The following is a 12,873-nucleotide window of genomic DNA, read 5'->3' on the forward strand; positions in this document are numbered from 1 at the left end:
CGGGGCCGGGAGCGGAAGGAGCAGGGGCGGACAGAACCGCGTGCGGAGGGGGCGGGGACAGGGCGAAGCAGGGAGGAGAGGGGGCGGGAACAGGGCCAGGTGGGGTGGGCGCGCGTGCGGGGGAGGGCGGGCACAGCGGGCGCAGGGTCTTTCCCACATCCTGGGCTGCAGGGTGAGGAAAACCCATCCCGGAGGAAGCTGGCGGTTAGGCTGGCTGAAGGTATTCTGCATGATGAACACAACAGTTCTCAAAAAAGTAATGATGTCATACCAGACCAGCAGGAGGGGGTGTTCTGTGACCATGTATGCTTGATAAATTCTGGATTAAGCAACGTAGGCCGGCTTCTTTTTCAATAGACGTATTGGGTTATTCCCCGAGGGTGGCGGGGGGAGGGGTCTGCAGCCAGAGCACCTCCCACTCCTTCTTCGCAGGGGTTATTTCTGAAGACCCCCTCTTGGAGGAGCTCTGCTAGGGCCCTGCGCGCACCTGCTGCCCTGGCCTCCTGGCCAGCAGCTCCCCCAGGCTCTAGTGTGTATGGCCTGGGCTACCTCCCGGTACTGTCGCCGCAGGCCTTGGGACCCGTTCCCACCGCGAGGCTCCCGAGGTAGCCCCGGCCTCCAGTTCTCAGATAGCTCCGTCGTCCAGCCCAGAGCCGGGCACTAGTGCCTTCCCTGAACGCTCAAAGTTGTTGAATGGATATGGACAATGATTAGAATCGGGTAGAAAACATTAAGTGATGGACAGTATGTTCTGTTTGGGAAATACTGAAATGTGCAACACAAGCTGGAAATAACAACATCCAGAACAGCACAACTTTATAAGACCCGCGCTGAAGGAGGCAGCATTTGCGTGAGAGCGCCCGGCGCTGCCCAGAAGAGCTGGAACGCCCAAGGGAGGCTGTTGCTCAGCGCAGGACCCCTGGGCTCCCGGAAACGGGATAGCGTTGCTTATCCTTAAGGTAGGCTTGGGAAATACCTTGCTTCTCCGTAGTTTTGTGGGTGTATATACAGATACTCCTTGACTTACCATGGGGGTTACATCCCAGTAAACCCATCCTAAGTTGAAAATACCATGGTCGTCAAAGATGCATTCAATACACTTAACCTACCGAACATCATAGCTTAGTGTAGCCTGCTTTTAACGTGCTCAGAACACTTACAGTTGGGCAAAATCCTACTTTATAGTTAAGTGTTGAATATCTCATGTCATTTATTGAATACTGTACTCAGAGTGAAAAAGAGAATGGTTGTATGGGTACTCGAAGCAGAGTTTATATTGAATGTGCATCACTGTCACACCAGTAAGAAGTCAAAACATCATACGTCAAACCATCCTAGATTGGAAATCGTGTGTGTGTGTGTGTGTGTGTGTGTGTGTGTGTGTGTGTGTGGTTAACTGATAGGCAAGAGACATTTCCTAATGGCCTGTTTAATGACTCCAAATTACCTTGCATCTCTTCATTGAGAAGGTGTTTTAGTTTCCCCTAGGTGGTGAGGCACTATTTAAAAATTAATTTAAGCAACAACTCCAATAAACATGGGTTCATCTTTCAGTCTCTTATTAATCATATTCCAGAAAGAATTGAAGTTCTCTACCTGAGGCGTTTTGAAATTTTTTTCAACGTGGTTTTATGATAGTTATTTGAAATTACTTGACAGAGAGAAGACCATTTGTTATAGTTTGTGTACCAAGAGAAGTTCCAAGTGTGCCCCTGTTAAATTCCTTGAAAAGTTTTCACCTCTTGGGACAGACACTTAAATTAAAAGAAACTGAATTGGGCCCTGCTCAGTAATCAATTTAAAAAGCTCTAGTAACTGAGAAAGTAAAATTCCATTTGCTCGTATGCCTGTCTTGCAAAGATCTATCAAAACTCCATGTTCTATTGCCTTTCTTTCGAATGAGAGCTGGAGCAGCTGACAGGGAAATCAATTGGTCCCACCCTATTAATGCTTAATTAGCATTGAGCTTGCTAGCATGTGAGCGCTCCCATAGGAAGGAGGCCTTGTATCAAGAGGAGGGAGCTGTGAGCACTGGCTGCTGGGGGGCTTTTGCAAGCAGCCCCCATGGATGGAGCCCAAAGGAGGAACACAGTTGCCAGTACTTTCTGGCTGACCGTGACCCCTGCAGTGTCAGGATGAGCCATATCACACCACCAGTGTCACACCAGAAGGGCATGAGGCAGCAGTTCATGTGTGGTTGCACCTGCCCACCTCCCCGAGGTGGTCAAGGAAGGGGCAACATCAGAGGACCACCATTGTGAAGCCTCTGAGAAGTCATTTTTGTTTCCTGCCACTGAAAAGCTCAGAATTGTGAGAGAGCCAGAGAAACTGCTGTCACCGAACACCCCATCAGAAGTGACCATAAGGGTTTTGTCTCTGCTCCAAGACAGGAGGCCCCCACGATGTGGTTGCAATAAGTGGGTGGTCCCTATGGTTGATGGTCCCTAAGTGGTGAGGTACTATTTAAAAATTAGTTAAAGCGATAACTCCAACTAAAGTGGATTCATTTTCAGCCTGTTACTATATTCTTATTGAATACGATTTATTATTTCAATGTGATTCAATTATTTCAACAATGGTAGTGTCTCACCAACCACAACATGGTTGAGCCCCTTCTGGTGGGACCTCAAGGGTGTTACCATAACCAGTGTCCCTCTCCAGCTGATCGGGCCCCACCCTCAGTCCCTGCTCAAGGAGGCAACACGGCTATTTGTTGCCGAGGAGAAGCAGCTTTGCGCACCTGAGTGGGCATTATCCCCAAAAGTGGCCCATAAATAAGTCAGTGCCCCCCACCCCCGGCCCCGTGATGGTGAGCTCCTGAGGGCGTGGGCCTCTCATGCCACTGGAGGGCCTGAACAGAGGCTTAGCTGAGTGGGCCTTTTCTGTGACAACAAAGGGCCAGAGAAAGGCCATCAGGCTTGGAGAGGGCTTACATTAGACAGCTGAGATGAGACCAAAGGAAGTGGGGGGTGCACGCAGCCCTGACACTGTGGGCCTTTGCCTGCATGCAGCCTCTGCCCTGCAAGGGACAGCAGCTTCCTCCCACCTACAATTCCTGCAAGTCTCCCATTCTCATGGGGTGCCTCCTTTGGCTTTTTGCTTTTAGGTTTGTTTTGTTTTGTTTTGTTTTAATTTTAAGAAAAATCTGTTCAGAGCATGGGTTAATTTGCAAAAGCAATCAGGATGATTCCTTCTGAGATTCAGGGTGGAGGAGGTCATAGAAAGCATGGGCCATTCAGAGGCAAGAGGACAGGAAGTGGGCACCATGAGAGATGGAGGGAGGGGCTCATCCTGAACATGTTCCAGCCCCAGCCCACAACATTCCTGCAAAACCCTTCCTGGAATAGGGGCCACCCTGAGCCTCTGTTCCTTGCCCCACATAAGCTCAACCTTTACCAGAAGGACCACCAGATCCACATTTGCTGGAGGGGGAGACCTACTCTTGGGTTGGACTCCAAGCAGGTTGGAGGTCTTCCTGCCAACAATGCCCATGGCACAGAAAGCAGAGATGGCAGGGCCAGGTCATGATGCTGAGGGGACAGAGATCCTACAGTGTTCACTGTGCAGAGGGCATGGAGCTCCAATGAGGACTGGGCCCCTAGAGGCCACGCAGGGGCAGGTGCCAAAGTAAAGAATGCCAAGACATAGGTGGTCCTGCAGCGGGAAGCTGGCATCCAGCATCTCCACCAGGTAGAGTGTGGGGCATGAAGGGACCCAAGGAGCCAATGCAAGGACAATTCCAAACAGGCCACAACTACTCCTCTTTTTCCATGTTCTGATTTCCCAGGAATGGTCCAAGTTAACACCTGTCTTCCCAGTGTGATTTCATTTGCAGAGTTGTCCTGGTTAAGATGATTAATCATATGGTCTCTCTATTTAAGGGAGATTGGCAGGTTCTTCATAGGGAAGATATTAGTTACCTATTGCTGCCTAAATAATTATCCCAAAATACCACAGCTTAAGTTCAGGCGTGGCTTAGCTGGGCAGCTTAAGTTCAAGGTGCCTCATGGTCACGGTGACACGGTCAAGGCTCAGCTGTGGCAGAGGGTAGGGACCACTTCCACGGGGTACTCCCATGGACGTGGACTGCTGGACTGAGGGCCTCAGCTTTATACCACGGCAGTGGGCCTCTACACTTTGAGCCACTTTGGTGCCCTAGCACAGTGATCAGGAAGGGAGAGAGAGAACAGGAGAGCCCAAGACGGCCACAGTCTACTTATTACCTAATCTTGGGAGGGACATCCCATCATTTTGCCATATTCTATTCAGTGGATGTGAGTCTCTAGGTCCAACCCACACTCAAAGGGAGGAGATTACATGAGGGCCGAGAAGGTGGGATCATTGGGAGGCGTGTTAGAAGCCACCAACCACCGTGAGTAAGTGGGCTCTGGGCTCCGAACTTACCCATGGCGGTGCTTTGTGCCGTCCTGCACTGATCCCCCTTGATGCTTCTCACCCATTTCTGCTCCAGCTCGTTGCTGTTCCTCCTATAGTTGCAGATTCAAGGACCCTCACCAGTGACTGTGATGACTGTAAAACCCAGGCTTGTGGGTGCTATCTGGACACCAAGGAGACAGAGGCACGTGGCAGCACCCAGGACAAGCACTGAAGTTGGACTACCAGGTTCAAATCCCAGCTCCCCGCCTTTAACTGTGTGACCGGGCCTTGGGCAAGTTATTTCAATTTTCTGTGTCCCGTGTCTATCAAGCATGGTGGTTAATAACACCTATTTTTCAGAACCCCAGTGAGAATTGTGGAGATGCTCTATTTGAGATGTGCAGGGTTCTCAGCCTACAGGCAGCACTCAGCGAATGTTAATTATCATTATCCAAAACTGGGCTCCCCAGCAGGGGCAGCCCCAGTGCTGGGTTTGACCTGAATGATTGACACTGCCAAGAGCAGCGTCACCTTCCCTCTCCAAGCCCGATGGCCCCTTCTCTGGGCCTCCGTCATGACAGAAATGGCCCAGCCAGCTAACCCTCTGTCCAGGCCCTCCAGTGGCATGAGAGGTCCACTTTCCTGAGACAAACCTCCAGCCACCTGGAACTAGCCTGTTCCTCCCTCCCTCTGTTCCTGCCCTCCCGAAGCCCACAGTCCCTCAGACCCGCAGTTTGGTCCCAGCTCCCTCGCTGCACCCCACCTGATGCCGTCTCTCCCAGCCATGCAGAGCAGAGCCCTGATGCCCGGCCCAGAGCTGACGTTCCTTTCCAGGATGATATGAAGCATCAGAGAGGATGTTCCAGCCCTGGGGAGGCCCAGCATGATTGGTTCTTCCTCTAACAATATTTACACACTTCACATCATCCACTTAACATTTTATCGGTAAAGGAGCTGTGGCAACATGAGCTCACCTGACTGAGAAGGAAACTGATTCCACTTATAAAAGGGAACTTGTAACAGCAACATGTGTTCCAAACCCAGGAGCACCTGGGCCCAAATCCTGCTCTCCTTCTTACTCCAGGCATAAGGAAGCCTCGCTGTCGCCAGCCTCTCCCCTGCAGAAGATGCACCTCATAGCACCCTGGACAGGTGAACCAAGACATATCACTGAAGTGCCAATACATGCGCCCCTGAAGGCCCAAAGCCAACCTGAGGGCTCTCCCTGCCTGGCTCCCTGCACCTGAGTCCCCAGAAACGTGCTCACAGCACAGGGAGCTCCAGAGCCCAAGCCTCGGAGTGTTGGAAAACAACATCAACATGAGAAATGGGTGCTAGGAGTACCTGGGTAGGTCACATTAAAATGCTTACATTAGATAGCAGAGATAAGACCAAAGAAACTGGGGGAGGGGGTGCACCCAGCCCTGACACTGTGGGCCTTTGCCTGTATGCAGCCTTTGCCCTGCAAGGGACAGCAGCTTCCTCTGCCTACAATACCTGCAAGCCTCCCATTCTCATGGAGTGCTCCCTTTTGGCTTTTTGCTTTTAGGTTTCTTTTGTTTGTTTTTAATTTTAAGAACAACCTGTTTGGAGAGCTGGGCATGGGAGCTTGTTTCTATAGTCCCAGCTTCTCAGAAGGCTGAGGCAGAAGGATCACTTAAGCCTAAGAGTTTGAGACCAGCTCTCATATAGTGAGGCCTTGTCTCTAAAGAAAACAGAACAAGAACCTGTTTGGACATGCAAAATCTAACTTTTCCCCCTCTCTTCCTGATCCCTTTCCAGCAGTGCTTTGGGGCTGAGCAGTAAAATCCAAAAGAGATTCAGTTGGGTAAAATAGTAAAATATAGCCAGGCACAGTGGCTTGCACCTGTAACCCGAGCACTTTGGGAGGCTAAGGTGGGAGGATCACTTGAGCCCAGGAGTTTGAGACCAGCCTGGGCAAAATAGTGAGACCGTGTCTCTATAAAAAAAAAATTCAAAAATTAGCAAGGCATGGTAGCATGCACCTGTAGTCCCAGCTACCTAGGAGGCTGAGGTGAGAGGATTGCTTGAGCCTGAGAGGTCAAGGCTGCAGTGAGCTGTGGTTATGCCTCTGCACTCTAGCCTCGGAGACAGAGAAAGACCCCGTCTCGGAAAAAGAAAAAAAAAAAAAAAAGTCTGCTCTCCCTGCAAATCGCCTGTGCTGGTGATGAGGAGGGCATGTGCAGTTCGTGAAAAAACAGGGTTTCTGATTTTCCACTCTTCAGGTACAGGGTGGGTGGGCCTGGGACTCCTGGTGAAGCCCTCTACTGGCAGGGTCATATCCTACCCTCAGGCTGGTGGACAGGGCACATTCCACCTTCAGGCTGGTGGATAGGGTGGCCCTCAGTCTCAGGATGGTGGATGGGGGCAGACCCCCACCATTAGGCTGCGGACATGTGGGAAGACAGAAGACAGAGGAAGGAAAGGCATTGAGTATGTCCACCAGGGTATTGCCCAGGCCAGCATATTTGCAAGGTAAGTTTGTCCCCTCTGTCAGGAGGGGTCTTCAGCCCCTGGGGAAGTAAGATGCCTAAGCTCACATAGCCGATAAGTGGCAGTTCTTGCAGATGAGTCTGAGCTAGGTGCTAATGCCTCGGTGCTCATTTTTCCAGGCTCTGCACCACCAAGACCTTACTCAGGTGTGTCCAGGCCAGCATTTCCCAAGGGCATCTAGAGATCACTGTGATCACTGGTTGTTGATGTTCATTTCCCCCACTAGTGTCTAAGCCATATGAAATTCATATTATTTCTCAAATCTGGCTCTCCCACCTACTGCCTGTGTGACTTCAAGGTGGTAATAATAACATTGACCTTGGCCAGGTGCAGTGGCTCACGCCTGTAATCCCAGCACTTTGGGAGGCTGAGGAGGTTGGATCACCAGAGGTCAGGAGTTCGAGACCAGTCTGGCCATATGGTGAAAACCCTTCTCTACTAAAAATACAAAAAATTAGCCAGGCGTGGTGGCAGGCATCTGTAATCCCAGCTATTCCAGAGGCTGAGGCAGGAGAATCACTTAAACCCAGGAGGCAGAGGTTGCAGTGAGCCAAGGTCGTGCCACTGCACTCCAGCCTGGGCGACAAGAGCAAAACTCCGTGACCTCACAAGGCTGTTGTGAGCATTAAATGTCTCCATCCACGTAAAGCACTTAGAAAACTGTCAAGCCCATAATAAGTACTCAATAAATGTCAGCTGTTAATATTGTTATCTGAAAATTCTGCCTCTAACCTGAGTTCTTAATTGGGTTTACTTTTAAAGGGATCAAATCTAGTTCTCCTTGAGCACTTCATATGCAAAGAATGCAGAATGAAAGGGACCATGAGAACACGTGGTCAATCCTTTTTCTCTGGAGGACAAAGGTGCGTGACTGAAGCTACACAGCCAGTTGTCCACTCTCTGGGCTCCCAGGGCCTTGCAAGCCTTACTGCCCGGGGCGTCCTTTCCCTGACAAGGACACAGTCAGCTCTCTTAGCAGTGTGTAGAATTTATTACTTTTTTGTTTTACTTGGTTTGTTTAGGGTTTATATCTTTTCTCTTCTTACTCCAGAAAAAGTTGCTTGAGAAGGCAGAAAAGAGATGGAAAAAGTTGGAGCCAACCAGTCCAAGCTTCTGCCAGTTCAGGTCCAGGCAGACAGTTGTTGGCCTGGATAGGGAAGCCGGCAGCCATGGAGCCCTCAGGAGCAGCAAGAAGTAAGAGAAGCGTGAGGGCTTCGGGGTTTGGTAGACCTAGGCACAGACCCTCCAGCGCATGTGAGCTGTCTGATTATGGCACCATCCAGAGGCTACCTGGGGTTTTACTCCCCAGGGTTCCTCATACCCTCTGGCCTGGCTGTTAGCCCCACAACTGAGGAAAGCACTGTCACAGGTACCAGGAGTTAAATTCTTGGCTTTTACATTTTGGAAGTTTAAGCTCAGGGAAGGAACAAGAGATTTGGAAGATACGAGAAAGACTAGAGCAAATTCTCTCTTCTCTCCCTGCAATAGAAATTATTTCCTAAACTGAGGAAAGAGAGGAAACCAGAGGGAAAAAAGAAGAGAAAATTTAAGCAGTAAGAAAATGTAATTTTTAAAAAATATATGCCATTTGTTAGAGATAAAACATGTAAGTGTTGACAAAGAAGAGTCAAACTCTGTAAAACATTCAAAGAGATTTATTCTGAGCCAAATATGATTGGCCAATGACCTGTGACACAGCCCTCAGGAGATCTGAGAACATGTGCCCAAAGTGGTTGGATTACATCTTGGTTTTACACAATTTAGAGAGACAGAAGACATCAATCAGTACATGGAAGATGTACACTGTTCGGTCCAGAAATGTGGAACAACTCAAAGCAAGGGCTTCCGGGTCATAGGCAGATTCAAAGGTTTTCTGATGGGCAATTGGTTATTATCTAAAGCCCTGGAATCAATAGAAAGGAATGTCTGTCTTGTGATAAGGGGTTGTGGAGATCAAAGTTTTATCATGCAGATGAAGCCACCAGGTAGGAGGCTTCAGAAAGAATAGACTGTAGCTGTTTCTTACCAAATGTTAAAAGCCTGGCCAGGCACAGTGGGTCATGCCCATAATCCTAACACTCTGCGAGGCCAAGGTGGGTGGATCACCTGAGGTCAGGAGTTTGAGACCAGCCTGGCCAGCATGGTGAAACCTCGTCTCTACTAAAAATACAAAACTTAGCCAGGTGTGGTGGTGCACACCTGTAATCCCAGCTACTCAGGAGGCTGAGGAAGGAGAATTGCCTAAACGCAGGAAGTGGAGGTTGCAGTGAGCAGAGATGGCACCAGTGCACTCCAGCCTCTGTGACAGGAACAAGACTCCAACTCAAAAAAAAAAAAAAGGTCTGTTTTATCGGTCTTAAGATCTTTGTTTTAATGTTAATGCTGGTGAGTCAGGCCTGAATTCCAAAATGGATGAGGGCATAATGAGGCATCTCCAACTCCCCCTTCCCATCATGGCCTGAACTAGTTTTTCAGGTTAACTTTGGAGTGCCGTTGGCCAAGACAAGGGGTCCACTTAGATGGTTGGGGGTCTTATAATTTTATTTTTGGTTTACATAAGGTACATAGGAATCAACCTAAAACATAATATTCAAGACATATATAAAGAAAATTACTAAAAATGGTGAGAGAAAATAATGAACTAAATGGAGAACTATACCATGTTCATGAATAGAAAGAGTCACTATTATAGAGGTCAGTCCTGTCCAAACTGAACTATAGATTCCATAAGTTGCAATCAAAATTCCAATCGGATTTTGAAGGAATTTGACAGGTTGGTTCTAAAACTTATAGATAGAAGAGGAAAGGCCAAAGAATTCATAAGGACTTTTGCACAACCAGGCAGCCACACAGCTTCATGCCACCAGCCATCCCCTCCCTCACTTCCTTCCATGGTAGGCACTCATTCCTTACTCACCTGGATCAGCAGCCTCTCAGGTCACAACACACTCTCAGGCCCCATGCACCTGTCTTTGCAACTGCCTCTCCCATGGGGCCATTCTGGTCCCTCCATTGAACATGCCCTCTAAGCCTTGGCTGTGGAGGGTGAAGGATCCCACTTCACTCCATCTCTGGGCAGGCTGTCTGTAGGCCAGGTACACTCATCCTGAAGGAGCTCACAATGTGGGAGCACATCACCACACCTAGAGTAGGGAGGTGAATGGCAAGAGCACAGGCTGAACACAGCCCCAGGAAATGCGCCTGGGGACAGGGCCAGCCCAAGGAGGAAGTTATCCTAAGAGCAGTGGGGGGTCCAGGGAAGGATTTTCAGGAAGATGGTGATGGGTCAAATGTTTAAAGATGCTGGACATGGAAGGCTCACTGTCATCATCAGCAGTAGAAGCAGGCAGGTGTCTGGGACCATGCATAGCCAGTAGGACAGACATGGGCATCTGGAGGCCCTCTGAATGCCCCCTTGGCACCAGGAGATCTGTGGATGAGACCAGCAGGCAGCCAGACCCTAGGTAGGCATGCAAAGGCACAGCCCCAGCCCATGCAGGAGGAAGCCCTGGGAGGAGGCCATGGCTCTTCCCTCCACCTGGACAGAGTGGGTGTGGCTCTGCTACTGTTATGTTGATAAGTGCCTCTCAAATTTGAAAGGGCAGAGGTTGGAGAAATAAATTATACAGAATATCACCATGTTCTCCCAGATTGGAAGCATTCAGAGGTTGCTAATCATAACAAGTTAATGTAAAAAAAAAAAAAAAAATGTCAGTGGGGTCCCATAGGCTGCTTCACACACAGCCTTGTCCTCAGTGTGGGTGCCTGAGTTTTCCTGTGGCTGTGACATCCAAGTGATGTTTAGCAATAATATGCAATGTAAGATTTTGTTTATGTAGAGGGAATTTTGTTTCAGAGGTCTCAATACTCCCTTGACCCCACAGCAGGGCCCATGGGGTTCCATTCACATAGGGTGAAGCCAGCATCCTGTGGGCACAACCAGCAAAACACACTCAGACCTGTGGACAACTCACCTCCTGATTCCCAGAGACAATTCCAGGAGACCTGGCAACCCTCCAGGCATGGTTGGTGATGGTGTGCATGGAAGCTTCTGAGCCCAGAAAGAGTGATAGAGGGGAGTCTGGCCAATCTGGTCCCACACCCGGCTTCAGTGATCAATGGATGCTTGACCTCTCTGGATCTGTGACTCTCTGTGATTCAGGGGTGTGCCTATGTACCTCCCAGGGCCGTTGTGAGGACTCAGTGTCGATGTTCCTGGAAGCAGCTGCTGAGACATGCTCAGCAAAGGTCCACACTGCCTCCTGCCTTCCACTCCCCGCTGCTTTGACACACTTAGCACATCTCGTTCCTCTGAGTGGTCACAGGAAGATACCCAGAGCTGTGGGGGCTCTTCCTGCAGGGCAGGCTCTGATCCTTGTCATCACTGTCTCCAGAGGAGCTCAAGTACTGGGTGAAGACTGGGGTGAAGCTGATCTCACCCCATCTCCTCAGTCCTCACACACAAGTCAGCTGGACATGCAGATTCCACAGGCCTGATGTCATCTAACAAGCTGAAGTTTCCCCTGGGATTCAGCAATCCAAAGCTCTTCCTGAACAAAGCCCTCCCGTTCAGTCCATAACACTCTGCCTCTGTCCTCCCAAACTTTAGGTCCTTCTCACATTCAAAATATATTCATTTTATCCCAATAGCCCCAAAAGTCTTAGCTTGTTCCAGCATCAATGCCAAGGTCCAAAATCTCATCTAAATATCATCTAAATCAGATATGGGTGAGACTGAAGGTGCAATTGATCCTGAGGGAAAATTCCTCTCCAGCCATGAACCTGTGAAACGAGACAAGTTATGTGCTTCCAAAATACAATAGTAGGGCAGGCAGAAGATAGACATTCCCATTCCCAAAGGGAAGAAGAGAAAAGAAGGAAGGGTGACAGGTTCCAAGCAAGTCCAAAACCTAGCAAGGCAAGTATCATTAGATCTTAAGGCTCAAGAATCATCTCATTCGGCTGGATTCTCTGCCCTCCAGACCTCCTGGGACAGCAGTCCCACCTCTGCAGCTCTGCCAGTTGGGGGTCATGCCCCCCACGCTATACAGGGTGGTGCCAAGGCTTTGGTCAGAGGCCACCTGGCCTATTCAAACTGAAATGGTGGTGTCCCTGTGATCTCTGAATCACCTTCAGGGTCTGTCTTCCCCTTCCTTGAAGAAGAGTGCATATGTGTAGCCAAATCACTCTGTGGTCTGGTCCAGTCAGATCTAAGAACTCTGACAGACTTCCATCACTTCATCTATTTTTTTCTGCCCCCTTTAGTTCAAATTAGCAGTGTCTCTGCTGGTATAATTCCATCTCTATTCTTGGCTTCCACTGAGATGGCTGATGAAGTCCATGAGTCACACCCATGATTTCTTTATCAAATGGCTGTACAGCCACACCCATAGTGTTTCCTTCAGAACAAGATTTCTCACTTTTTGAAATACAGAGAGGCTGAGAACTTCTCAGATATTCAAGTTCTGGTTCCTTTTTGTTTAAGAGATTCTTCTTCAATTCCTCTGTCTTCTTTTGCATTTTACTATAAGCAGTCAGGAGGAACCAAGCTGCTCCTTCAACTCTATGCTTAGAAGTCTCCTTGGCTAGATATCCAACTCCATCACTCACAAGCTCCGTCTTCTACAAAACACTAGAACACAGTTCAGCCAAGTTCTGTGCCATGTTATAACCAGAATCACTATTCTTCCAATTTTCAATAACATGTTCCTCATTTCCAACTGAGACATCACCAGAATCACCCTAAATGTCCATATTTCTAGCACATACTTCAAAACTTTTCCAGCTTCTACCCATTACCCATTTCCAAAGCCACTTTCACATATCTATGTATTTGTTATAGTCAGGTAGAGTAGAGATTCCCCTTCTTTTTAGGGACCTGTATACCCCCAAGCATGAAATAAAGAAAAATCCCAAGGTCCCTTAAAAAAATTTCCAGGCATCTGACTAGTCCCAGAGGTAATTAAGTCCTTATTTCAAAAA

The 12,873-nt window shown here is 48.9% G+C and overlaps 1 long non-coding RNA gene across 1 annotated transcript; it reads left to right on the top strand.

The window, feature by feature from the left end:
- Positions 1-147: 147 nt before the first annotated feature.
- On the top strand, positions 148-7,610 carry LOC134735595 (uncharacterized). The gene is made up of 2 exons (XR_010118828.1): positions 148-959; positions 4,494-7,610. It is a non-coding gene; the product is annotated as an uncharacterized lncRNA (long non-coding RNA).
- Positions 7,611-12,873: the final 5,263 nt, after the last annotated feature.

This window comes from Symphalangus syndactylus, chromosome 22 (genome assembly GCF_028878055.3).
Source record: "Symphalangus syndactylus isolate Jambi chromosome 22, NHGRI_mSymSyn1-v2.1_pri, whole genome shotgun sequence".
Classification (NCBI taxonomy): Eukaryota; Metazoa; Chordata; class Mammalia; order Primates; family Hylobatidae; genus Symphalangus; species Symphalangus syndactylus.